The 24,770-nt window shown below is 45.4% G+C and overlaps 7 non-coding genes and 2 pseudogenes across 7 annotated transcripts; all 9 read right to left on the bottom strand.

The window, feature by feature from the left end:
* Window positions 1-1,761: 1,761 nt before the first annotated feature.
* On the bottom strand, window positions 1,762-1,925 carry LOC113086293 (U1 spliceosomal RNA). The gene has a single exon (XR_003284753.1). It is a non-coding gene; the product is annotated as a U1 spliceosomal RNA (small nuclear RNA).
* Window positions 1,926-2,299: 374 nt separating this feature from the next.
* On the bottom strand, window positions 2,300-2,490 carry LOC113086280 (U2 spliceosomal RNA). The gene has a single exon (XR_003284747.1). It is a non-coding gene; the product is annotated as a U2 spliceosomal RNA (small nuclear RNA).
* Window positions 2,491-4,977: 2,487 nt separating this feature from the next.
* LOC113086292 (U1 spliceosomal RNA) lies at window positions 4,978-5,141 on the bottom strand. Its single transcript, XR_003284752.1, has one exon. It is a non-coding gene; the product is annotated as a U1 spliceosomal RNA (small nuclear RNA).
* A 374-nt stretch (window positions 5,142-5,515) lies between these two features.
* On the bottom strand, window positions 5,516-5,706 carry LOC113086279 (U2 spliceosomal RNA). The gene has a single exon (XR_003284746.1). It is a non-coding gene; the product is annotated as a U2 spliceosomal RNA (small nuclear RNA).
* Window positions 5,707-8,193: 2,487 nt separating this feature from the next.
* Window positions 8,194-8,357, bottom strand: LOC113086284 (U1 spliceosomal RNA). Its single transcript, XR_003284750.1, has one exon. It is a non-coding gene; the product is annotated as a U1 spliceosomal RNA (small nuclear RNA).
* A 374-nt stretch (window positions 8,358-8,731) lies between these two features.
* LOC113086285 (uncharacterized) lies at window positions 8,732-8,907 on the bottom strand (annotated as a pseudogene).
* A 7,429-nt stretch (window positions 8,908-16,336) lies between these two features.
* Window positions 16,337-16,500, bottom strand: LOC113086273 (U1 spliceosomal RNA). Its single transcript, XR_003284740.1, has one exon. It is a non-coding gene; the product is annotated as a U1 spliceosomal RNA (small nuclear RNA).
* Window positions 16,501-16,874: 374 nt separating this feature from the next.
* On the bottom strand, window positions 16,875-17,051 carry LOC113086286 (uncharacterized; annotated as a pseudogene).
* A 7,424-nt stretch (window positions 17,052-24,475) lies between these two features.
* LOC113086278 (U1 spliceosomal RNA) lies at window positions 24,476-24,645 on the bottom strand. Its single transcript, XR_003284745.1, has one exon. It is a non-coding gene; the product is annotated as a U1 spliceosomal RNA (small nuclear RNA).
* Window positions 24,646-24,770: the final 125 nt, after the last annotated feature.

Here is a 24,770-nt window from a genome sequence, read left to right as displayed (position 1 = left end):
TCAGAACAGTCAGTGCAATTTGGGAAAGAAATCAGTGAAATCTGTATGTGGATGTGTGTAAATATTCAAATGTAATTGCCTTTGTAATCGTTAAAAATTTCATAAGTAACTTTAATTTAATTACTAATTTTTTCTTCGTAACTGTAACTAATTACAGTTACATTCATTTTGTAATTAAATTACGTAATGCTGTTACATGTAACTAGTTACTCCCCAACACTGCCTTTTAGATGTCAGATAGATGTCAATTAGATGTCTTTTAGATGTTTATGATTTAGAAGGTATATAAAACTGACATCTGAAAGGCGTATGTCAGACGTTTGTAGATGGCAGATGCTTTCCAGATCAACAGTTCTTTAACAGACATCTTGCAGACGTAAGTGTGCTATCTGGGTAGTACCCTCCCCTGTCTACAACGTCACCGGGCCTCGTCCCGATCGGCCTGACGGAAAGTACGGCATGGCTCGTAACTCCCAAACGGTTGGTCGCAGAGCCACGTGCCTTATGACACCGGAATCCTTGGCTCGAGCCGAACGAGACGCAGGTCTCAGATTGGCCCGTCGCTCTGACGAAATTTTCGGGTATTTTGGATTTTGTCGAAAACCTTCTTTTGCAACCTGGCGCCAGGTATTTGGCCCAGTCCCACCCAAATCAGCACAGAAAGCTTCTCTGGAGTCTGAGTGTCAATAATCATCCAAAAATAGAGGAAATTTCCATTCACCTTGGCGAGGGGACCTCAAAACGTGCTAAGGTGGCGTGTCCGAGGTGGCTCGAATGGCTATAACTCCAGGAAGGAGTGAGATCCCTTCACCCAAATCGGCACACCTGTGCAGGGGCTCAGTCCGAGGCCAGGCGAAAAGGGACGCGGCGACAGGCCACTAGGTGGCGCCGTAAGCTGAAAAATAGGGAAAATGTAATGTAAATGGACAATCAAACAAAGATGAAAACACCTGCAACACTGCGGGATGGTAGTACCCTCCCCTGTCTGCAACGTCACCGGGCCTTGTCCCGATCGGCCTGACGGTGGAACTGCAGCGACGGAAAGTACGGCATCGCTCGTAACTCCCAAACGGTTGGTCGCAGAGCCACGTGCCTTATGTCACCGGAATCCTTGGCTCGAGCCGAACGAGACGCAGGTCTCAGATTGGCCCGTCGCTCTGACGAAATTTTCGGGTATTTTGGATTTTGTCGAAAACCTTCTTTTGCAACCTGGCGCCAGGTATTTGGCCCAGTCCCACCCAAATCAGCACAGAAAGCTTCTCTGGAGTCTGAGTGTCAATAATCATCCAAAAATAGAGGAAATTTCCATTCACCTTGGCGAGGGGACCTCAAAGCGTGCTAAGGTGGCGTGTCCGAGGTGGCTCGAATGGCTATAACTCCAGGAAGGAGTGAGATCCCTTCACCCAAATCGGCACACCTGTGCAGGGGCTCAGTCCGAGGCCAGGTGAAAAAGGGCGCGGCGACAGGCCACTAGGTGTCGCTGTAAGCGACAACAAAATTAATACGAATCGAAAAAAAGGACAACCAAACAACATGGAGACAGTTACAGCTAGGCTGCAGTCAGTCCAATCTACTTTCAAAGTAAGGTCTGCGCTATGTTCGAACTAAACTACCCACCAGGGTCCGATTTTTCAAGAGCGCAAGTGACTTTGTTTCACAGGCGCACAACACAAATCTCGCATGTGACAGAACTCCCCATTCTGAAAGGAAAATAAATAAAAAACTGTAAAAACCTCTTCTGCTTTGTTTCACCAACAATTTCAGGGGAGAGCGCGAACGCAGTCCCCCACTACCATAAATTATGCAGTCGAGATTCCCGCATTTGGGGAATTCGCAGGGGTCAGCATGGCCGGAGTGCAATGGACAAGCCTCGCCCTGGGTGAACCGCCTTCTTGATCATGGTGTCTCCCCTGCCAGGTAAGTATGAAGGCCCAGGCGGTCAGCCAGAGGTGTGATTTGCATCTCTACCATCCTCACCAACGGTTAGCCCTCCGCCCCCCCTCCAGGAAAGGAAGGACGGGTGCCTTCCGTTACTGGCCTGGAAACTGCCAAGCTCATGGGCCGGTGCTTCCCAACGCCAGTTTTAGATGACTCTCTTTAAACAAACACACCTGATTCGATGCGTCACCTCGTCTGTGAAAGACTTCAAGACCTCAGGTGGGTGCATCGTTAGTGGAAGAGTCCAAGACCCCAGGTGGACACATCAGGAAAAAAGTTTGCAATAAACCACAGCATCTGCAACGGCAGCTCTCATTCCTTGTTCTGCTATTCGACACAATAAATGGCAATCCCCAAAAAGGGAAAGCACACCGTTCCTGGAGACACTGCAATACCAGGCCGATGCATGGAGTGGACGGAGCAAGCCCCGGCTCCAGCTCCGTGATCTAAAAATCCATTTAATATGTAGTCCCCGGATGGGGGACGTATCAGATATTAAACTGATAAGAACAGATACTACACTTGATCTTAGCCAAAAGGCCGAGAAGCGATGCTGCTAAGACGCAGCAGGGAGGAAGCCGGACACGGCGATGCCCATCTCGGCTTTGGTAAGTTTTGGGAGACCTAAAAACGCTGGGGGATGGTACCCTGATAGCACACATACATCTAGGAGACGTCTATTTGACATATGAATTTACATCTGCAAGATGTAGTTTTAAGGCTGTTTGCTCATCTGCAATACGTCTATTGGACGTCTCCTTTTAGCAGTGTTTGGAAGGTTACTTTGGAAATGTAATAGGTTACAGATTACAAGTTACCCTGTTTAAAATGTTATAGTAGTATAACTTTTTCAATTACTTTATTAAAGTAATGTAACTAATTACTTTTGAGTACTTTTAGATTACTTTTCTAAATTTGTGAAAATTAAATAATAATAAATAAAAACATATACATCAACTCAAATACAGTTATCTAATAAGCATGTGTCATTCCTGTATAATAAACTCCTGAAACATTGGTGTTTTTTTAAACTGCTGTCTCTTTGTATATGATATGATAGGTAAAATGCATGACGTGACACAGAGCAGTTCTAGAAATGATGTTTATGTGCTCATGTACTCCTATATTGAGGCGGCAGAGGCTGACAACACTGCAAGCTTCAGTAGGCCTATTTGTATTAAATGAAACTGCATGTTTTTGCCATTAATTTACAGGAAGGGCGGACTGGGAAAAACAAAAAATTCTGTTAAAATTCTGGAAATTATTAGGGCGTATGTCTCAGAACAGTCAGTGCAATTTGGGAAAGAAATCAGTGAAATCTGTATGTGGATGTGTGTAAATATTCAAATGTAATTGCCTTTGTAATCGTTAAAAATTTCATAAGTAACTTTAATTTAATTACTAATTTTTTCTTCGTAACTGTAACTAATTACAGTTACATTCATTTTGTAATTAAATTACGTAATGCTGTTACATGTAACTAGTTACTCCCCAACACTGCCTTTTAGATGTCAGATAGATGTCAATTAGATGTCTTTTAGATGTTTATGATTTAGAAGGTATATAAAACTGACATCTGAAAGGCGTATGTCAGACGTTTGTAGATGGCAGATGCTTTCCAGATCAACAGTTCTTTAACAGACATCTTGCAGACGTAAGTGTGCTATCTGGGTAGTACCCTCCCCTGTCTACAACGTCACCGGGCCTCGTCCCGATCGGCCTGACGGAAAGTACGGCATGGCTCGTAACTCCCAAACGGTTGGTCGCAGAGCCACGTGCCTTATGACACCGGAATCCTTGGCTCGAGCCGAACGAGACGCAGGTCTCAGATTGGCCCGTCGCTCTGACGAAATTTTCGGGTATTTTGGATTTTGTCGAAAACCTTCTTTTGCAACCTGGCGCCAGGTATTTGGCCCAGTCCCACCCAAATCAGCACAGAAAGCTTCTCTGGAGTCTGAGTGTCAATAATCATCCAAAAATAGAGGAAATTTCCATTCACCTTGGCGAGGGGACCTCAAAACGTGCTAAGGTGGCGTGTCCGAGGTGGCTCGAATGGCTATAACTCCAGGAAGGAGTGAGATCCCTTCACCCAAATCGGCACACCTGTGCAGGGGCTCAGTCCGAGGCCAGGCGAAAAGGGACGCGGCGACAGGCCACTAGGTGGCGCCGTAAGCTGAAAAATAGGGAAAATGTAATGTAAATGGACAATCAAACAAAGATGAAAACACCTGCAACACTGCGGGATGGTAGTACCCTCCCCTGTCTGCAACGTCACCGGGCCTTGTCCCGATCGGCCTGACGGTGGAACTGCAGCGACGGAAAGTACGGCATCGCTCGTAACTCCCAAACGGTTGGTCGCAGAGCCACGTGCCTTATGTCACCGGAATCCTTGGCTCGAGCCGAACGAGACGCAGGTCTCAGATTGGCCCGTCGCTCTGACGAAATTTTCGGGTATTTTGGATTTTGTCGAAAACCTTCTTTTGCAACCTGGCGCCAGGTATTTGGCCCAGTCCCACCCAAATCAGCACAGAAAGCTTCTCTGGAGTCTGAGTGTCAATAATCATCCAAAAATAGAGGAAATTTCCATTCACCTTGGCGAGGGGACCTCAAAGCGTGCTAAGGTGGCGTGTCCGAGGTGGCTCGAATGGCTATAACTCCAGGAAGGAGTGAGATCCCTTCACCCAAATCGGCACACCTGTGCAGGGGCTCAGTCCGAGGCCAGGTGAAAAAGGGCGCGGCGACAGGCCACTAGGTGTCGCTGTAAGCGACAACAAAATTAATACGAATCGAAAAAAAGGACAACCAAACAACATGGAGACAGTTACAGCTAGGCTGCAGTCAGTCCAATCTACTTTCAAAGTAAGGTCTGCGCTATGTTCGAACTAAACTACCCACCAGGGTCCGATTTTTCAAGAGCGCAAGTGACTTTGTTTCACAGGCGCACAACACAAATCTCGCATGTGACAGAACTCCCCATTCTGAAAGGAAAATAAATAAAAAACTGTAAAAACCTCTTCTGCTTTGTTTCACCAACAATTTCAGGGGAGAGCGCGAACGCAGTCCCCCACTACCATAAATTATGCAGTCGAGATTCCCGCATTTGGGGAATTCGCAGGGGTCAGCATGGCCGGAGTGCAATGGACAAGCCTCGCCCTGGGTGAACCGCCTTCTTGATCATGGTGTCTCCCCTGCCAGGTAAGTATGAAGGCCCAGGCGGTCAGCCAGAGGTGTGATTTGCATCTCTACCATCCTCACCAACGGTTAGCCCTCCGCCCCCCCTCCAGGAAAGGAAGGACGGGTGCCTTCCGTTACTGGCCTGGAAACTGCCAAGCTCATGGGCCGGTGCTTCCCAACGCCAGTTTTAGATGACTCTCTTTAAACAAACACACCTGATTCGATGCGTCACCTCGTCTGTGAAAGACTTCAAGACCTCAGGTGGGTGCATCGTTAGTGGAAGAGTCCAAGACCCCAGGTGGACACATCAGGAAAAAAGTTTGCAATAAACCACAGCATCTGCAACGGCAGCTCTCATTCCTTGTTCTGCTATTCGACACAATAAATGGCAATCCCCAAAAAGGGAAAGCACACCGTTCCTGGAGACACTGCAATACCAGGCCGATGCATGGAGTGGACGGAGCAAGCCCCGGCTCCAGCTCCGTGATCTAAAAATCCATTTAATATGTAGTCCCCGGATGGGGGACGTATCAGATATTAAACTGATAAGAACAGATACTACACTTGATCTTAGCCAAAAGGCCGAGAAGCGATGCTGCTAAGACGCAGCAGGGAGGAAGCCGGACACGGCGATGCCCATCTCGGCTTTGGTAAGTTTTGGGAGACCTAAAAACGCTGGGGGATGGTACCCTGATAGCACACATACATCTAGGAGACGTCTATTTGACATATGAATTTACATCTGCAAGATGTAGTTTTAAGGCTGTTTGCTCATCTGCAATACGTCTATTGGACGTCTCCTTTTAGCAGTGTTTGGAAGGTTACTTTGGAAATGTAATAGGTTACAGATTACAAGTTACCCTGTTTAAAATGTTATAGTAGTATAACTTTTTCAATTACTTTATTAAAGTAATGTAACTAATTACTTTTGAGTACTTTTAGATTACTTTTCTAAATTTGTGAAAATTAAATAATAATAAATAAAAACATATACATCAACTCAAATACAGTTATCTAATAAGCATGTGTCATTCCTGTATAATAAACTCCTGAAACATTGGTGTTTTTTTAAACTGCTGTCTCTTTGTATATGATATGATAGGTAAAATGCATGACGTGACACAGAGCAGTTCTAGAAATGATGTTTATGTGCTCATGTACTCCTATATTGAGGCGGCAGAGGCTGACAACACTGCAAGCTTCAGTAGGCCTATTTGTATTAAATGAAACTGCATGTTTTTGCCATTAATTTACAGGAAGGGCGGACTGGGAAAAACAAAAAATTCTGTTAAAATTCTGGAAATTATTAGGGCGTATGTCTCAGAACAGTCAGTGCAATTTGGGAAAGAAATCAGTGAAATCTGTATGTGGATGTGTGTAAATATTCAAATGTAATTGCCTTTGTAATCGTTAAAAATTTCATAAGTAACTTTAATTTAATTACTAATTTTTTCTTCGTAACTGTAACTAATTACAGTTACATTCATTTTGTAATTAAATTACGTAATGCTGTTACATGTAACTAGTTACTCCCCAACACTGCCTTTTAGATGTCAGATAGATGTCAATTAGATGTCTTTTAGATGTTTATGATTTAGAAGGTATATAAAACTGACATCTGAAAGGCGTATGTCAGACGTTTGTAGATGGCAGATGCTTTCCAGATCAACAGTTCTTTAACAGACATCTTGCAGACGTAAGTGTGCTATCTGGGTAGTACCCTCCCCTGTCTACAACGTCACCGGGCCTCGTCCCGATCGGCCTGACGGAAAGTACGGCATGGCTCGTAACTCCCAAACGGTTGGTCGCAGAGCCACGTGCCTTATGACACCGGAATCCTTGGCTCGAGCCGAACGAGACGCAGGTCTCAGATTGGCCCGTCGCTCTGACGAAATTTTCGGGTATTTTGGATTTTGTCGAAAACCTTCTTTTGCAACCTGGCGCCAGGTATTTGGCCCAGTCCCACCCAAATCAGCACAGAAAGCTTCTCTGGAGTCTGAGTGTCAATAATCATCCAAAAATAGAGGAAATTTCCATTCACCTTGGCGAGGGGACCTCAAAACGTGCTAAGGTGGCGTGTCCGAGGTGGCTCGAATGGCTATAACTCCAGGAAGGAGTGAGATCCCTTCACCCAAATCGGCACACCTGTGCAGGGGCTCAGTCCGAGGCCAGGCGAAAAGGGACGCGGCGACAGGCCACTAGGTGGCGCCGTAAGCTGAAAAATAGGGAAAATGTAATGTAAATGGACAATCAAACAAAGATGAAAACACCTGCAACACTGCGGGATGGTAGTACCCTCCCCTGTCTGCAACGTCACCGGGCCTTGTCCCGATCGGCCTGACGGTGGAACTGCAGCGACGGAAAGTACGGCATCGCTCGTAACTCCCAAACGGTTGGTCGCAGAGCCACGTGCCTTATGTCACCGGAATCCTTGGCTCGAGCCGAACGAGACGCAGGTCTCAGATTGGCCCGTCGCTCTGACGAAATTTTCGGGTATTTTGGATTTTGTCGAAAACCTTCTTTTGCAACCTGGCGCCAGGTATTTGGCCCAGTCCCACCCAAATCAGCACAGAAAGCTTCTCTGGAGTCTGAGTGTCAATAATCATCCAAAAATAGAGGAAATTTCCATTCACCTTGGCGAGGGGACCTCAAAGCGTGCTAAGGTGGCGTGTCCGAGGTGGCTCGAATGGCTATAACTCCAGGAAGGAGTGAGATCCCTTCACCCAAATCGGCACACCTGTGCAGGGGCTCAGTCCGAGGCCAGGTGAAAAAGGGCGCGGCGACAGGCCACTAGGTGTCGCTGTAAGCGACAACAAAATTAATACGAATCGAAAAAAAGGACAACCAAACAACATGGAGACAGTTACAGCTAGGCTGCAGTCAGTCCAATCTACTTTCAAAGTAAGGTCTGCGCTATGTTCGAACTAAACTACCCACCAGGGTCCGATTTTTCAAGAGCGCAAGTGACTTTGTTTCACAGGCGCACAACACAAATCTCGCATGTGACAGAACTCCCCATTCTGAAAGGAAAATAAATAAAAAACTGTAAAAACCTCTTCTGCTTTGTTTCACCAACAATTTCAGGGGAGAGCGCGAACGCAGTCCCCCACTACCATAAATTATGCAGTCGAGATTCCCGCATTTGGGGAATTCGCAGGGGTCAGCATGGCCGGAGTGCAATGGACAAGCCTCGCCCTGGGTGAACCGCCTTCTTGATCATGGTGTCTCCCCTGCCAGGTAAGTATGAAGGCCCAGGCGGTCAGCCAGAGGTGTGATTTGCATCTCTACCATCCTCACCAACGGTTAGCCCTCCGCCCCCCCTCCAGGAAAGGAAGGACGGGTGCCTTCCGTTACTGGCCTGGAAACTGCCAAGCTCATGGGCCGGTGCTTCCCAACGCCAGTTTTAGATGACTCTCTTTAAACAAACACACCTGATTCGATGCGTCACCTCGTCTGTGAAAGACTTCAAGACCTCAGGTGGGTGCATCGTTAGTGGAAGAGTCCAAGACCCCAGGTGGACACATCAGGAAAAAAGTTTGCAATAAACCACAGCATCTGCAACGGCAGCTCTCATTCCTTGTTCTGCTATTCGACACAATAAATGGCAATCCCCAAAAAGGGAAAGCACACCGTTCCTGGAGACACTGCAATACCAGGCCGATGCATGGAGTGGACGGAGCAAGCCCCGGCTCCAGCTCCGTGATCTAAAAATCCATTTAATATGTAGTCCCCGGATGGGGGACGTATCAGATATTAAACTGATAAGAACAGATTTTTTTCTTTCGAAAAAGTTTTATTGTCACCATTTACATTTTTTCCATTTGCATTTTTTCTTTTTCACACAACATTTTCTTTTTAATCACACATTAAAACAAGCAATATAATATATAATAAATACACATGGTAAAATGAAAGAAACAATCATTGTTAAAAAGCATTTGATTAAAACCACAGTGTTTTGCTTGTTTTTAAAAGTCCATTATTGAGGTGTGTTTAAAAGGTGCGGTCAGTTCCAAAAGTAAAATACAAATTTTAAAAAAAGCAAACAAGCCTCGTATATATATATATATGTTAATAAAACCTCTTTCATGATAAAACAATAAAAAACACTAATTAAAAATCATCTATTGTGCAAGACCGGGGGTGAGTCCTTATCAAGTGGGTCATCACCCCACTCTCCAGAACAGGGACATGAGATGCTACTTTATGGACTCAGCGGAGATCCCCTCTCCTCCGGCCCGCTGGCCCGCTGTTCCCGTAGCCAGAGTGGTGAGGGTGCATCTACGGGCGGCCAGGGTCGGTGCCTGCCGGGACCCTCTCCGTGCGACCCCGGCCCCCCCGTCCGAATATCGTCGTCCGGTACCCCTGCAGCATTGATGTTACCTTTAGCTCGCATGCATGGAGGGTTACCGTAACGCGCTTCCCCACCAGCAGGTTTCTGGTGGCCCAGATGGCATCCTTGATGACGTTGAGGGTGAGCCAGAGCGAGGTAAATTTCTGTGCCGACAAGTCCTTCAAGCCCCGGCCCACCCCAAGGATGGCGAGCTGGTACCCGAACTGGGCCCCACCCGCTGGTAGGCACGGGAAATACAGGGGGCCGGTCTTGGCCCACAGGTCCCGCGCAGTGCTGCACTCCCAGAGCAGGTGGTGGACGGTCTCCGGGGAATTGCAGCCGGACCGCGGGCAGATGGGGTTTTTGGCCATGCCTCTGGAGTGCATAACCGCCCTGACCGGGAGGATCTCATGAGCCACCATCCACGATAAGTCCTTGTGCCTGTTCTGGAGAGCGGGGTGAGCCGCGTTCCGCCAAACTTGTTTGGCCTCACTTGGTGTGAGGCCCGGAACTGGACTCACCGGTTCCCGGTCCTGCACAACAGAGATGAGAGACTTGTGTTGAGTTAAAATGGTGACATCTTCACTCTCTAAAAGGTATTTCTTTAAAAACTTTTTTATAAAACTGTACTCTTTGGGCAAGTTAAAAGACACTGGGGTTTTCAAGTCCACTGGTAAAATTTTCAGTGTTCGTAGGTAAGACCCCATCCAAAATCGCGCCATTGCAGCCGTCTTGTTCTCTTTGGATGGGGTCGTGGCATAACTAATGTGCAGGGCGGTGAAACGGCTGCCTAAAAACAGGTGGGGGTCTGGGAGGCCTTTTCCACCGTTCTCCGGCCTTTTCTTGATGGTCTCCCTCTTCAGGCGCTCCCACTTGGACCCCCACAGGAAGTAAAACACCGCCCTCTCCAGTTTCCCCAGGAACCACCGAGGGGGGCTAAAAACAGAACAGACAAGTAAAATCAGAGGTAAAATCACAGATTTAAAAATTAAAACCTTGCCTTCCATCGTCATCTGTCTTAGTCCCCAAAACCCCAGTCTTTTCCTAACTTTCCCTAACAAGTCAGTCCAGTTTTCCCGTCCACCCCCGTCTTTATCAAATTTAACGCCTAAAATCTTAAAATCGTTGTCTTTAAAAACCAAATCAAGTCCTCCTGTGTCCACGTCTCCCCACGGCCCGAAGAGCTGGGCCTCGGACTTGTTTCTATTGAGTTTGGCGCCCGAGGCCCGACCGTACCAGTCAGTCAAGTCCAGTGCTCTTCGTATTGATAAAACGTCTGTGGCTAAAAGAGTTACGTCGTCCATATATAAAACACAGGTCGCCGTCAGTCCCCCCGTCCCAGGAACGTCCAGTCCTTTGATCCATTTGTCCCTTCTCAAGATCTGTGCCAGTGGCTCGATGCAAGCCACATACAGAAGAGGAGATAAAGGACATCCCTGACGGACACCACTGTGTATGTTCACAGCTTTGGAAAGATGCCCATTTATTAGAATTTTGCTGACTATTCCCTTGTACAGCAGTCCCACCCAGGCTATAAACCTCTTTGGAAACCCCATTTTCTCCAGAACCTGGAAGAGGTACTGGTGCGAGACTCGATCAAATGCTTTTTCAAAATCTAAATTTAGGACTACTAGCCGAATATTTCTGTCTCTCGCGTAACAGATGGCGTCTCTAATCAGCACTAGGTTGTCTGTTATCTTTCTTCCGGGCACAGCACAAGCTTGATCCGGGTGGATCACGTCCTCTAAAACAGTCGACATGCGTGTTGCTAAAATCTTACTAAAAAGTTTACAATCAAAATTTAAAAGCGTGATTGGTCGCCAGTTTTTCAAGTCAGTCTTGTCTCCTTTCTTATGTAATAATGAAACTATCCCTACTCTAAAGCTGTCAGGAAGTCTGTCAAGAGTCTCAAATTCTTTAAAAACGGTCAACAGTTCGTGTGCTAAAATGTCCCAGAAAGTCAGATAAAATTCAAAGGGAAGTCCGTCAATGCCAGGGGACTTCCCTTTTTTAAAATGTTTTAAAGCTTTCTGAATTTCTAAAACTGTAAAATCCTGGGATAAAAGCACATCTGGGCTCTTTACCTTTTTATTTAAAAAGGTTAAAACTTCCTCTAAAACCCCATTATGAGCCTCTTTTGCACCATATAAATTATTATAAAAGTTTTCAGTTTCATTTAAAATCTCTTTTGTGCCGCTTGCTTCCCTCCCGGTAAAAGTCTTCAAAGCAGAGATTGACCCACCCCGTGTAATAATTTTTTTAAAAAAGTATCTTGTGCATTTCTCCCCTTCTTCTATTTCTCTTTCTTTACATCTTAAAATAACACCCCTACTCTGAACTTCGAATAAAACTGACATTTCTTTCTTGACTTCTTTTATCTCTTCTGTAAAATCCAATCCACTGTTTAAAAGGTTAAAATATCTCTGCAGTCTTTTTTGCAGCCCCATCATGTGTCTTCTTTCCCTGTTCTTTTTCCTTTTCCCTATATTTCTAAAAAACTGTCTTGTCCGGTCCTTAACCACTTCCCACCACTGTGCACGTGTATCATAAAAGTCTTGGAGGGTCTGCCATTGGCTGAACTGCTCCCTATACTCTCTAACCACTTCTTCATCCTCTAATAGGGAGCAGTTCAGCTTCCACAGCCCTCCTCCTACCGTCACACCCATGGAAAGTGAAAGGGTGCAAGACAGTATCATGTGATCAGAAAAAAAGGGAGGGGTCAATGTTGCATCGGTTGGCGGGCAGTCCCTTGTAAAAACATAGTCAATTCGAGAGGCTCTGGTGCCATCACCACTGAACCAGGTGAAGCCCTCCTCTCTTTGATGCAATTGTTTAAAACAGTCAACTAACTTAAAATCCTTGACTAAATTTTGCAATAAAACCGATGTCTTATCGACCTTAAAATCTTCTCCTACTCTCTTCCTATCTGTTTTGGATAAAACACAGTTAAAATCCCCTGCTACTATTAGGGGAGCCCTGCCTAACATGTGGGGCTGCAGGTCTTCTAAAAGCTCATATCTGTCATTTTTTTCTGTAAAACCATACACATTAAGAACCTTAAAATCCCTCCCTAAAAAAGTCAGGTTTGCTAAAAGAGCCCGCCCTTCCCTCACCACAGTGCTATCCTTCACCGTGATGTTTGAATTGTTGATTAAAATAGCGACACCGTCATTCTTGTTGAAGTTGGAGCCACTCCATATTGAGGGCCCCATGGTCCACATCTCCTCCAACTTTCTGTAACTATTTAAAAAGGGCAGAGCACACTCTTGCAGTAAAAACAAATCTGACTTAAAACACTTTAAAAAGGATAAAATGCTCTGTGCTCGTAAGGTGGACCTCACACTTCTTACATTAATGGTAGAGATAGTGAGGGCCATGAGCAGTATGGTTAAAACAGTATGAGACATTTAAACAGAAGACATAAAGACTACAAAAATATACTTAAAATCATGTTTTATCTTGTTTCACCTGCCCTTCCTTTCTCACAGATGAACTGGGTCCTGGAGAGCAGGTGCTCGACGCCTCGGGTGCTACAGAGAAATCCTCTTGTAACTCCCTAGGCGACGATGTTCTTAGCTTGATGTGCAAAAAAGATACCTCATTTGGGGACTCTAGGGGCCACATGCGTTCTTGATCTTCCAAATCGGAACTATCAAGCCGCTGTGCTGCCCTAGCTTTTTTCTCCTCGGTTTCCACCAGAGGAGATCCCGCAGGTCTTTTTTGCACTTGAGCATTTGGGAGTGAACACTCAAATTCACTCCCACTGGATTCCTGTACCAACTCTGACACCGTTTGTAGGGAGGAGCTTGTTTCTCCCTCGGTCACTTCTCCTTCCGTGCCTTTTTCCATTTCAATATCTGACTCCGCCCCTATGGCCGCCCCACTTCCTCCTTCCTGCCCAATCCCTGAGGCTGGCTGGGAATTTGAAATTCCCGCCAAAACCTCAGGGACCGCCTCCTCTTTCCTTTCTTCGTTTGTTTGGTGCCAATGTGGGGCGGCCATTTTGAGCTTGTTGGCAAAACTTTTAGGGCAATCTCTGTAGAGGTGGTTTGAATCTCCACAAAGATTGCACCGCCTGCCATTGGTACACTGTTCAAACCCGTGACCAATTTCTTTGCACTTCCCACAAACTAATTCTTGGCATACATCGGCTAAGTGACCAAATTTCCCACATTTCCGACATAACTTAGGCATACCCTGGTAATGAATGTAGCCTCTGTTCTCTCCAAGCACAATCATGGAGGGCAGATGTTTCAGGCCCTGGTAGCCCCCAGCGTCCTCCCATTGTTTAATGGGGATTCGCCAGGAGCATGTCCAGATACCATCTTCATCTAGCACCTTGACTGGCTGGCCTCGAACAGTGCAAAATCTACCCAGCCACACACATATATCTTCACCAGTCACAGTTTCATTGAACATTCTGACAATCACAGTTTTAAGTGTGTTGTCAGAAAGTTTCTCCACCATAAACATAGAGAACTGGGATTTAACAGATTCAAACCTTTGCCAAAACTCACTTAGCAGGGAAGCAGTCTTAAAACTCAAATCAAAACCTTTGTTCAGAGGCAGAGTCATCAAACAATTCAGGTCTTCAGGCTTAAAATGTAAGGTCTTTTGAACAAGCTTTCTGGAAAAGTCCATGCGGGACATACCCAGAAGCTTTCCATCGACCTCCTTGAATATAAAACGCACGCTGTGGTGCCTCCGCATGCCGGCACGAGCAGCCGACATGGTGGAGGCACCACCAGCACGCAGCGGCTAAAACAAACAATAAATTAACTAAATAAATTAGATAAAACCTTCTTACCTTAAAAACAAGTAGATTCTCCGCAAAGCGAGTCGTCTCCAATTAAAAGCCGCTTGTCAATTTACCTCTTGGAGGATAGAGGACTCGTGCCACAAGCCACACACGAGCCTAAAGGTCCACCTAGAGGCGATCGCTGTCTCAACCGTCCGACCAGACCACGTGATCTTAGCCAAAAGGCCGAGAAGCGATGCTGCTAAGACGCAGCAGGGAGGAAGCCGGACACGGCGATGCCCATCTCGGCTTTGGTAAGTTTTGGGAGACCTAAAAACGCTGGGGGATGGTACCCTGATAGCACACATACATCTAGGAGACGTCTATTTGACATATGAATTTACATCTGCAAGATGTAGTTTTAAGGCTGTTTGCTCATCTGCAATACGTCTATTGGACGTCTCCTTTTAGCAGTGTTTGGAAGGTTACTTTGGAAATGTAATAGGTTACAGATTACAAGTTACCCTGTTTAAAATGTTATAGTAGTATAACTTTTTCAATTACTTTATTAAAGTAATGTAACTAATTACTTTTGAGTACTTTTAGATTACTTTTCTAAATTTGTGAAAATTAAATAATAATAAATAAAAACATATACATCAACTCAAATACAGTTATCTAATAAGCATGTGTCATTCCTGTATAATAAACTCCTGAAACATTGGTGTTTTTTTAAACTGCTGTCTCTTTGTATATGATATGATAGGTAAAATGCATGACGTGACACAGAGCAGTTCTAGAAATGATGTTTATGTGCTCATGTACTCCTATATTGAGGCGGCAGAGGCTGACAACACTGCAAGCTTCAGTAGGCCTATTTGTATTAAATGAAACTGCATGTTTTTGCCATTAATTTACAGGAAGGGCGGACTGGGAAAAACAAAAAATTCTGTTAAAATTCTGGAAATTATTAGGGCGTATGTCTCAGAACAGTCAGTGCAATTTGGGAAAGAAATCAGTGAAATCTGTATGTGGATGTGTGTAAATATTCAAATGTAATTGCCTTTGTAATCGTTAAAAATTTCATAAGTAACTTTAATTTAATTACTAATTTTTTCTTCGTAACTGTAACTAATTACAGTTACATTCATTTTGTAATTAAATTACGTAATGCTGTTACATGTAACTAGTTACTCCCCAACACTGCCTTTTAGATGTCAGATAGATGTCAATTAGATGTCTTTTAGATGTTTATGATTTAGAAGGTATATAAAACTGACATCTGAAAGGCGTATGTCAGACGTTTGTAGATGGCAGATGCTTTCCAGATCAACAGTTCTTTAACAGACATCTTGCAGACGTAAGTGTGCTATCTGGGTAGTACCCTCCCCTGTCTACAACGTCACCGGGCCTCGTCCCGATCGGCCTGACGGAAAGTACGGCATGGCTCGTAACTCCCAAACGGTTGGTCGCAGAGCCACGTGCCTTATGTCACCGGAATCCTTGGCTCGAGCCGAACGAGACGCAGGTCTCAGATTGGCCCGTCGCTCTGACGAAATTTTCGGGTATTTTGGATTTTGTCGAAAACCTTCTTTTGCAACCTGGCGCCAGGTATTTGGCCCAGTCCCACCCAAATCAGCACAGAAAGCTTCTCTGGAGTCTGACTGTCAATAATCATCCAAAAAAAGAGGACATTTCCATTCACCTTGGCGAGGGGACCTCAAAACGTGCTAAGGTGGCGTGTCCGAGGTGGCTCGAATGGCTATAACTCCAGGAAGGAGTGAGATCCCTTCACCCAAATCGGCACACCTGTGCAGGGGCTCAGTCCGAGGCCAGGTGAAAAAGGGCGCGGCGACAGGCCACTAGGTGTCGCTGTAAGCGACAACAAAATTAATACGAATCGAAAAAAAGGACAACCAAACAACATGGAGACAGTTACAGCTAGGCTGCAGTCAGTCCAATCTACTTTCAAAGTAAGGTCTGCGCTATGTTCGAACTAAACTACCCACCAGGGTCCGATTTTTCAAGAGCGCAAGTGACTTTGTTTCACAGGCGCACAACACATATCTCGCATGTGACAGAACTCCCCATTCTGAAAGGAAAATAAATAAAAAACTGTAAAAACCTCTTCTGCTTTGTTTCACCAACAATTTCAGGGGAGAGCGCGAACGCAGTCCCCCACTACCATAAATTATGCAGTCGAGATTCCCGCATTTGGGGAATTCGCAGGGGTCAGCATGGCCGGAGTGCAATGGACAAGCCTCGCCCTGGGTGAACCGCCTTCTTGATCATGGTGTCTCCCCTGCCAGGTAAGTATGAAGGCCCAGGCGGTCAGCCAGAGGTGTGATTTGCATCTCTACCATCCTCACCAACGGTTAGCCCTCCGCCCCCCCTCCAGGAAAGGAAGGACGGGTGCCTTCCGTTACTGGCCTGGAAACTGCCAAGCTCATGGGCCGGTGCTTCCCAACGCCAGTTTTAGATGACTCTCTTTAAACAAACACACCTGATTCGATGCGTCACCTCGTCTGTGAAAGACTTCAAGACCTCAGGTGGGTGCATCGTTAGTGGAAGAGTCCAAGACCCCAGGTGGACACATCAGGAAAAAAGTTTGCAATAAACCACAGCATCTGCAATGGCAGCTCTCATTCCTTGTTCTGCTATTCGACACAATAAATGGCAATCCCCAAAAAGGGAAAGCACACCGTTCCTGGAGACACTGCAATACCAGGCCGATGCATGGAGTGGACGGAGCAAGCCCCGGCTCCAGCTCCGTGATCTAAAAATCCATTTAATATGTAGTCCCCGGACGGGGGACGTATCAGATATTAAACTGATAAGAACAGATTTTTTTTCTTTCGAAAAAGTTTTATTGTCACCATTTACATTTTTTCCATTTGCATTTTTTCTTTTTCCCACAACATTTTCTTTTTAATCACACATTAAAACAAGCAATATAATATATAATAAATACACATGGTAAAATGAAATAAACAATCATTTTTAAAAAGCATTTGATTAAAACCACAGTGTTTTGCTTGTTTTTAAAAGTTCATTATTGAGGTGTGTTTAAAAGGTGCGGTCAGTTCCAAAGTAAAACACAAATTTTAAAAAAAGCAAACAAGCCTCGTATATATGTTAATAAAACCTCTTTCATAATAAAACAATAAAAAACACCAATTTAAAAATCATCTGTTGTGCAAGACCGGGGGTGAGTCCTTATCAAGTGGGTCATCACCCCACTCTCCAGAACAGGGACATGAGATGCTACTTTATGGACTCAGCGGAGATCCCCTCTCCTCCGGCCCGCTGGCCCGCTGTTCCCGTAGCCAGAGTGGTGAGGGTGCATCTACGGGCGGCCAGGGTCGGTGCCTGCCGGGACCCTCTCCGTGCGACCCCGGCCCCCCCGTCCGAATATCGTCGTCCGGTACCCCTGCAGCATTGATGTTACCTTTAGCTCGCATGCATGGAGGGTTACCGTAACGCGCTTCCCCACCAGCAGGTTTCTGGTGGCCCAGATGGCATCCTTGATGACGTTGAGGGTGAGCCAGAGCGAGGTAAATTTCTGTGCCGTCAAGTCCTTCAAGCCCCGGCCCACCCCAAGGATGGCGAGCTGGTACCCGAACTGGGCCCCACCCGCTGGTAGGCACGGGAAATACAGGGGGCCGGTCTTGGCCCACAGGTCCCGCGCAGTGCTGCACTCCCAGAGCAGGTGGTGGACGGTCTCCGGGGAATTGCAGCCGGACCGCGGGCAGATGGGGTTTTTGGCCATGCCTCTGGAGTGCATAACCGCCCTGACCGGGAGGATCTCATGAGCCACCATCCACGATAAGTCCTTGTGCCTGTTCTGGAGAGCGGGGTGAGCCGCGTTCCGCCAAACCTGTTTGGCCTCACTTGGTGTGAGGCCCGGAACTGGACTCACCGGTTCCCGGTCCTGCACAACAGAGATGAGAGACTTGTGTTGAGTTAAAATGGTGACATCTTCACTCTCTAAAAGGTATTTCTTTAAAAACTTTTTTATAAAACTGTACTCTTTGGGCAAGTTAAAAGACACTGGGGTTTTCAAGTCCACTGGTAAAATTTTCAGTGTTCGTAGGTAAGACCCCATCCAGAATCGCGCCATTGCAGCCGTCTTGTTTTCTTTGGATGGGGTCGTGGCATAACTAATGTGCAGGGCGGTGAAGCGGCTGCCTAAAAACAGGTGGGGGTCTGGGAGGCCTTTTCCACCGTTCTCCGGCCTTTTCTTGATGGTCTCCCTCTTCAGGCGCTCCCACTTGGACCCCCACAGGAAGTAAAACACCGCCCTCTCCAGTTTCCCCAGGAACCACCGAGGGGGGCTAAAAACAGAACAGACAAGTAAAATCAGAGGTAAAATCACAGATTTAAAAATTAAAACCTTGCCTTCCATCGTCATCTGTCTTAGTCCCCAAAACCCCAGTCTTTTCCTAACTTTCCCTAACAAGTCAGTCCAGTTTTCCCGTCCACCCCCGTCTTTATCAAATTTAACGCCTAAAATCTTAAAATCGTTGTCTTTAAAAACCAAATCAAGTCCTCCTGTGTCCACGTCTCCCCACGGCCCGAAGAGCTGGGCCTCGGACTTGTTTCTATTGAGTTTGGCGCCCGAGGCCCGACCGTACCAGTCAGTCAAGTCCAGTGCTCTTCGTATTGATAAAACGTCTGTGGCTAAAAGAGTTACGTCATCCATATATAAAACACAGGTCGCCGTCAGTCCCCCCGTCCCAGGAACGTCCAGTCCTTTGATCCATTTGTCCCTTCTCAAGATCTGTGCCAGTGGCTCGATGCAAGCCACATACAGAAGAGGAGATAAAGGACATCCCTGACGGACACCACTGTGTATGTCCACAGCTTTGGAAAGATGCCCATTTATTAGAATTTTGCTGACTATTCCCTTGTACAGCAGTCCCACCCAGGCTATAAACCTCTTTGGAAGCCCCATTTTCTCCAGAACCTGGAAGAGGTACTGGTGCGAGACTCGATCAAATGCTTTTTCAAAATCTAAATTTAGGACTACTAGCCGAATATTTCTGTCTCTCGCGTAACAGATGGCGTCTCTAATCAGCACTAGGTTGTCTGTTATCTTTCTTCCGGGCACAGCACAAGCTTGATCCGGGTGGATCACGTCCTCTAAAACAGTCGACATGCGTGTTGCTAAAATCTTACTAAAAAGTTTACAATCAAAATTTAAAAGCGTGATTGGTCGCCAGTTTTTCAAGTCAGTCTTGTCTCCTTTCTTATATAATAATGAAACTATCCCTACTCTAAAGCTGTCAGGAAGTCTGTCAAGAGTCTCAAATTCTTTAAAAACGGTCAACAGTTCGTGTGCTAAAATGTCCCAGAAAGTCAGATAAAATTCAAAGGGAAGTCCGTCAATGCCAGGGGACTTCCCTTTTTTAAAATGTTTTAAAGCTTTCTGAATTTCTAAAACTGTAAAATCCTGGGATAAAAGCACATCTGGGCTCTTTACCTTTTTATTTAAAAAGGTTAAAACTTCCTCTAAAACCCCATTATGAGCCTCTTTTGCACTATATAAATTATTATAAAAGTTTTCAGTTTCATTTAAAATCTCTTTTGTGCCGCTTGCTTCCCTCCCGGTAAAAGTCTTCAAAGCAGAGATTGACCCACCCCGTGTAATAATTTTTTTAAAAAAGTATCTTGTGCATTTCTCCCCTTCTTCTATTTCTCTTTCTTTACATCTTAAAATAACACCCCTACTCTGAACTTCGAATAAAACTGACATTTCTTTCTTGACTTCTTTTATCTCTTCTGTAAAATCCAATCCACTGTTTAAAAGGTTAAAATATCTCTGCAGTCTTTTTTGCAGCCCCATCATGTGTCTTCTTTCCCTGTTCTTTTTCCTTTTCCCTATATTTCTAAAAAACTGTCTTGTCCGGTCCTTAACCACTTCCCACCACTGTGCACGTGTATCATAAAAGTCTTGGAGGGTCTGCCATTGGCTGAACTGCTCCCTATACTCTCTAACCACTTCTTCATCTTCTAATAGGGAACAGTTCAGCTTCCACAGCCCTCCTCCTACCGTCACACCCATGGAAAGTGAAAGGGTGCAAGACAGTATCATGTGATCAGAAAAAAAGGGAGGGGTCAATGTTGCATCGGTTGGCGGGCAGTCCCTTGTAAAAACATAGTCAATTCGAGAGGCTCTGGTGCCATCACCACTGAACCAGGTGAAGCCCTCCTCTCTTTGATGCAGTTGTTTAAAACAGTCAACTAACTTAAAATCCTTGACTAAATTTTGCAATAAAACCGATGTCTTATCGACCTTAAAATCTTCTCCTACTCTCTTCCTATCTGTTTTGGATAAAACACAGTTAAAATCCCCTGCTACTATTAGGGGAGCCCTGCCTAACATGTGGGGCTGCAGGTCTTCTAAAAGCTCATATCTGTCATTTTTTTCTGTAAAACCATACACATTAAGAACCTTAAAATCCCTCCCTAAAAAAGTCAGGTTTGCTAAAAGAGCCCGCCCTTCCCTCACCACAGTGCTATCCTTCACCGTGATGTTTGAATTGTTGATTAAAATAGCGACACCGTCATTTTTGTTGAAGTTGGAGCCACTCCATATTGAGGGCCCCATGGTCCACATCTCCTCCAACTTTCTGTAACTATTTAAAAAGGGCAGAGCACACTCTTGCAGTAAAAACAAGTCTGACTTAAAACACTTTAAAAAGGATAAAATGCTCTGTGCTCGTAAGGTGGACCTCACACTTCTTACATTAATGGTAGAGATAGTGAGGGCCATGAGCAGTATGGTTAAAACAGTATGAGACATTTAAACAGAAGACAAAAAGACTACAAAAATATACTTAAAATCATGTTTTATCTTGTTTCACCTGCCCTTCCTTTCTCACAGATGAACTGGGTCCTGGAGAGCAGGTGCTCGACGCCTCGGGTGCTACAGAGAAATCCTCTTGTAACTCCCTAGGCGACGATGTTCTTAGCTTGATGTGCAAAAAAGATACCTCATTTGGGGACTCTAGGGGCCACATGCGTTCTTGATCTTCCAAATCGGAACTATCAAGCCGCTGTGCTGCCCTAGCTTTTTTCTCCTCGGTTTCCACCAGAGGAGATCCCGCAGGTCTTTTTTGCACTTGAGCATTTGGGAGTGAACACTCAAATTCACTCCCACTGGATTCCTGTACCAACTCTGACACCGTTTGTAGGGAGGAGCTTGTTTCTCCCTCGGTCACTTCTCCTTCCGTGCCTTTTTCCATTTCAATATCTGACTCCGCCCCTATGGCCGCCCCACTTCCTCCTTCCTGCCCAATCCCTGAGGCTGGCTGGGAATTTGAAATTCCCGCCAAAACCTCAGGGACCGCCTCCTCTTTCCTTTCTTCGTTTGTTTGGTGCCAATGTGGGGCGGCCATTTTGAGCTTGTTGGCAAAACTTTTAGGGCAATCTCTGTAGAGGTGGTTTGAATCTCCACAAAGATTGCACCGCCTGCCATTGGTACACTGTTCAAACCCGTGACCAATTTCTTTGCACTTCCCACAAACTAATTCTTGGCATACATCGGCTAAGTGACCAAATTTCCCACATTTCCGACATAACTTAGGCATACCCTGGTAATGAATGTAGCCTCTGTTCTCTCCAAGCACAATCATGGAGGGCAGATGTTTCAGGCCCTGGTAGCCCCCAGCGTCCTCCCATTGTTTAATGGGGATTCGCCAGGAGCATGTCCAGATACCATCTTCATCTAGCACCTTGACTGGCTGGCCTCGAACAGTGCAAAATCTACCCAGCCACACACATATATCTTCACCAGTCACAGTTTCATTGAACATTCTGACAATCACAGTTTTAAGTGTGTTGTCAGAAAGTTTCTCCACCATAAACATAGAGAACTGGGATTTAACAGATTCAAACCTTTGCCAAAACTCACTTAGCAGGGAAGCAGTCTTAAAACTCAAATCAAAACCTTTGTTCAGAGGCAGAGTCATCAAACAATTCAGGTCTTCAGGCTTAAAATGTAAGGTCTTTTGAACAAGCTTTCTGGAAAAGTCCATGCGGGACATACCCAGAAGCTTTCCATCGACCTCCTTGAATATAAAACGCACGCTGTGGTGCCTCCGCATGCCGGCACGAGCAGCCGACATGGTGGAGGCACCACCAGCACGCAGCGGCTAAAACAAACAATAAATTAACTAAATAAATTAGATAAAACCTTCTTACCTTAAAAACAAGTTGATTCTCCGCAAAGCGAGTCGTCTCCAATTAAAAGCCGCTTGTCAATTTACCTCTTGGAGGATAGAGGACTCGTGCCACAAGCCACACACGAGCCTAAAGGTCCACCTAGAGGCGATCGCTGTCTCAACCGTCCGACCAGACCACGTGATCTTAGCCAAAAGGCCGAGAAGCGATGCTGCTAAGACGCAGCAGGGAGGAAGCCGGACACGGCGATGCCCATCTCGGCTTTGGTAAGTTTTGGGAGACCTAAAAACGCTGGGGGATGGTACCCTGATAGCACACATACATCTAGGAGACGTCTATTTGACATATGAATTTACATCTGCAAGATGTAGTTTTAAGGCTGTTTGCTCATCTGCAATACGTCTATTGGACGTCTCCTTTTAGCAGTGTTTGGAAGGTTACTTTGGAAATGTAATAGGTTACAGATTACAAGTTACCCTGTTTAAAATGTTATAGTAGTATAACTTTTTCAATTACTTTATTAAAGTAATGTAACTAATTACTTTTGAGTACTTTTAGATTACTTTTCTAAATTTGTGAAAATTAAATAATAATAAATAAAAACATATACATCAACTCAAATACAGTTATCTAATAAGCATGTGTCATTCCTGTATAATAAACTCCTGAAACATTGGTGTTTTTTTAAACTGCTGTCTCTTTGTATATGATATGATAGGTAAAATGCATGACGTGACACAGAGCAGTTCTAGAAATGATGTTTATGTGCTCATGTACTCCTATATTGAGGCGGCAGAGGCTGACAACACTGCAAGCTTCAGTAGGCCTATTTGTATTAAATGAAACTGCATGTTTTTGCCATTAATTTACAGGAAGGGCGGACTGGGAAAAACAAAAAATTCTGTTAAAATTCTGGAAATTATTAGGGCGTATGTCTCAGAACAGTCAGTGCAATTTGGGAAAGAAATCAGTGAAATCTGTATGTGGATGTGTGTAAATATTCAAATGTAATTGCCTTTGTAATCGTTAAAAATTTCATAAGTAACTTTAATTTAATTACTAATTTTTTCTTCGTAACTGTAACTAATTACAGTTACATTCATTTTGTAATTAAATTACGTAATGCTGTTACATGTAACTAGTTACTCCCCAACACTGCCTTTTAGATGTCAGATAGATGTCAATTAGATGTCTTTTAGATGTTTATGATTTAGAAGGTATATAAAACTGACATCTGAAAGGCGTATGTCAGACGTTTGTAGATGGCAGATGCTTTCCAGATCAACAGTTCTTTAACAGACATCTTGCAGACGTAAGTGTGCTATCTGGGTAGTACCCTCCCCTGTCTACAACGTCACCGGGCCTCGTCCCGATCGGCCTGACGGAAAGTACGGCATGGCTCGTAACTCCCAAACGGTTGGTCGCAGAGCCACGTGCCTTATGACACCGGAATCCTTGGCTCGAGCCGAACGAGACGCAGGTCTCAGATTGGCCCGTCGCTCTGACGAAATTTTCGGGTATTTTGGATTTTGTCGAAAACCTTCTTTTGCAACCTGGCGCCAGGTATTTGGCCCAGTCCCACCCAAATCAGCACAGAAAGCTTCTCTGGAGTCTGAGTGTCAATAATCATCCAAAAATAGAGGAAATTTCCATTCACCTTGGCGAGGGGACCTCAAAACGTGCTAAGGTGGCGTGTCCGAGGTGGCTCGAATGGCTATAACTCCAGGAAGGAGTGAGATCCCTTCACCCAAATCGGCACACCTGTGCAGGGGCTCAGTCCGAGGCCAGGTGAAAAAGGGCGCGGCGACAGGCCACTAGGTGTCGCTGTAAGCGACAACAAAATTAATACGAATCGAAAAAAAGGACAACCAAACAACATGGAGACAGTTACAGCTAGGCTGCAGTCAGTCCAATCTACTTTCAAAGTAAGGTCTGCGCTATGTTCGAACTAAACTACCCACCAGGGTCCGATTTTTCAAGAGCGCAAGTGACTTTGTTTCACAGAGGCCACAACACATATCTCGCATGTGACAGAACGCCCCATTCTGAAAGGAGGAATTAAATAAAAAACTGAAAAAACCTCTTCTGCTTTGTTTCACCAACAATTTCAGGGGAGAGCGCGAACGCGTCCCCACTTACCATAATATTATGCAGTCGAGATTTCCCGCATTTGGGGAATTCGCAGGGGTCAGCATGGCCGGAGTGCAATGGACAAGCCTGCCCTGGGGAGTGAACCGCCCTTCTTGATCATGGTGTCTCCCCCTGTCCAGGTAAGTATGAAGGCCCAGGCGGTCAGCCAGAGGTGTGATTGCATGCTCTACCATCCTCACCAACGGTTAGCCCTCCGCCCCCCCTCCAGGAAAGGAAGGACGGGTGCCTTCCGTTACTGGCCTGAAACTGCAA

Source organism: Carassius auratus, unplaced genomic scaffold (assembly GCF_003368295.1).
Source record: "Carassius auratus strain Wakin unplaced genomic scaffold, ASM336829v1 scaf_tig00042997, whole genome shotgun sequence".
Classification (NCBI taxonomy): domain Eukaryota; kingdom Metazoa; phylum Chordata; class Actinopteri; order Cypriniformes; family Cyprinidae; genus Carassius; species Carassius auratus.
Note: the sequence above shows the minus strand (reverse complement) of the source record. Positions and strands in the feature narration are given on the sequence as shown.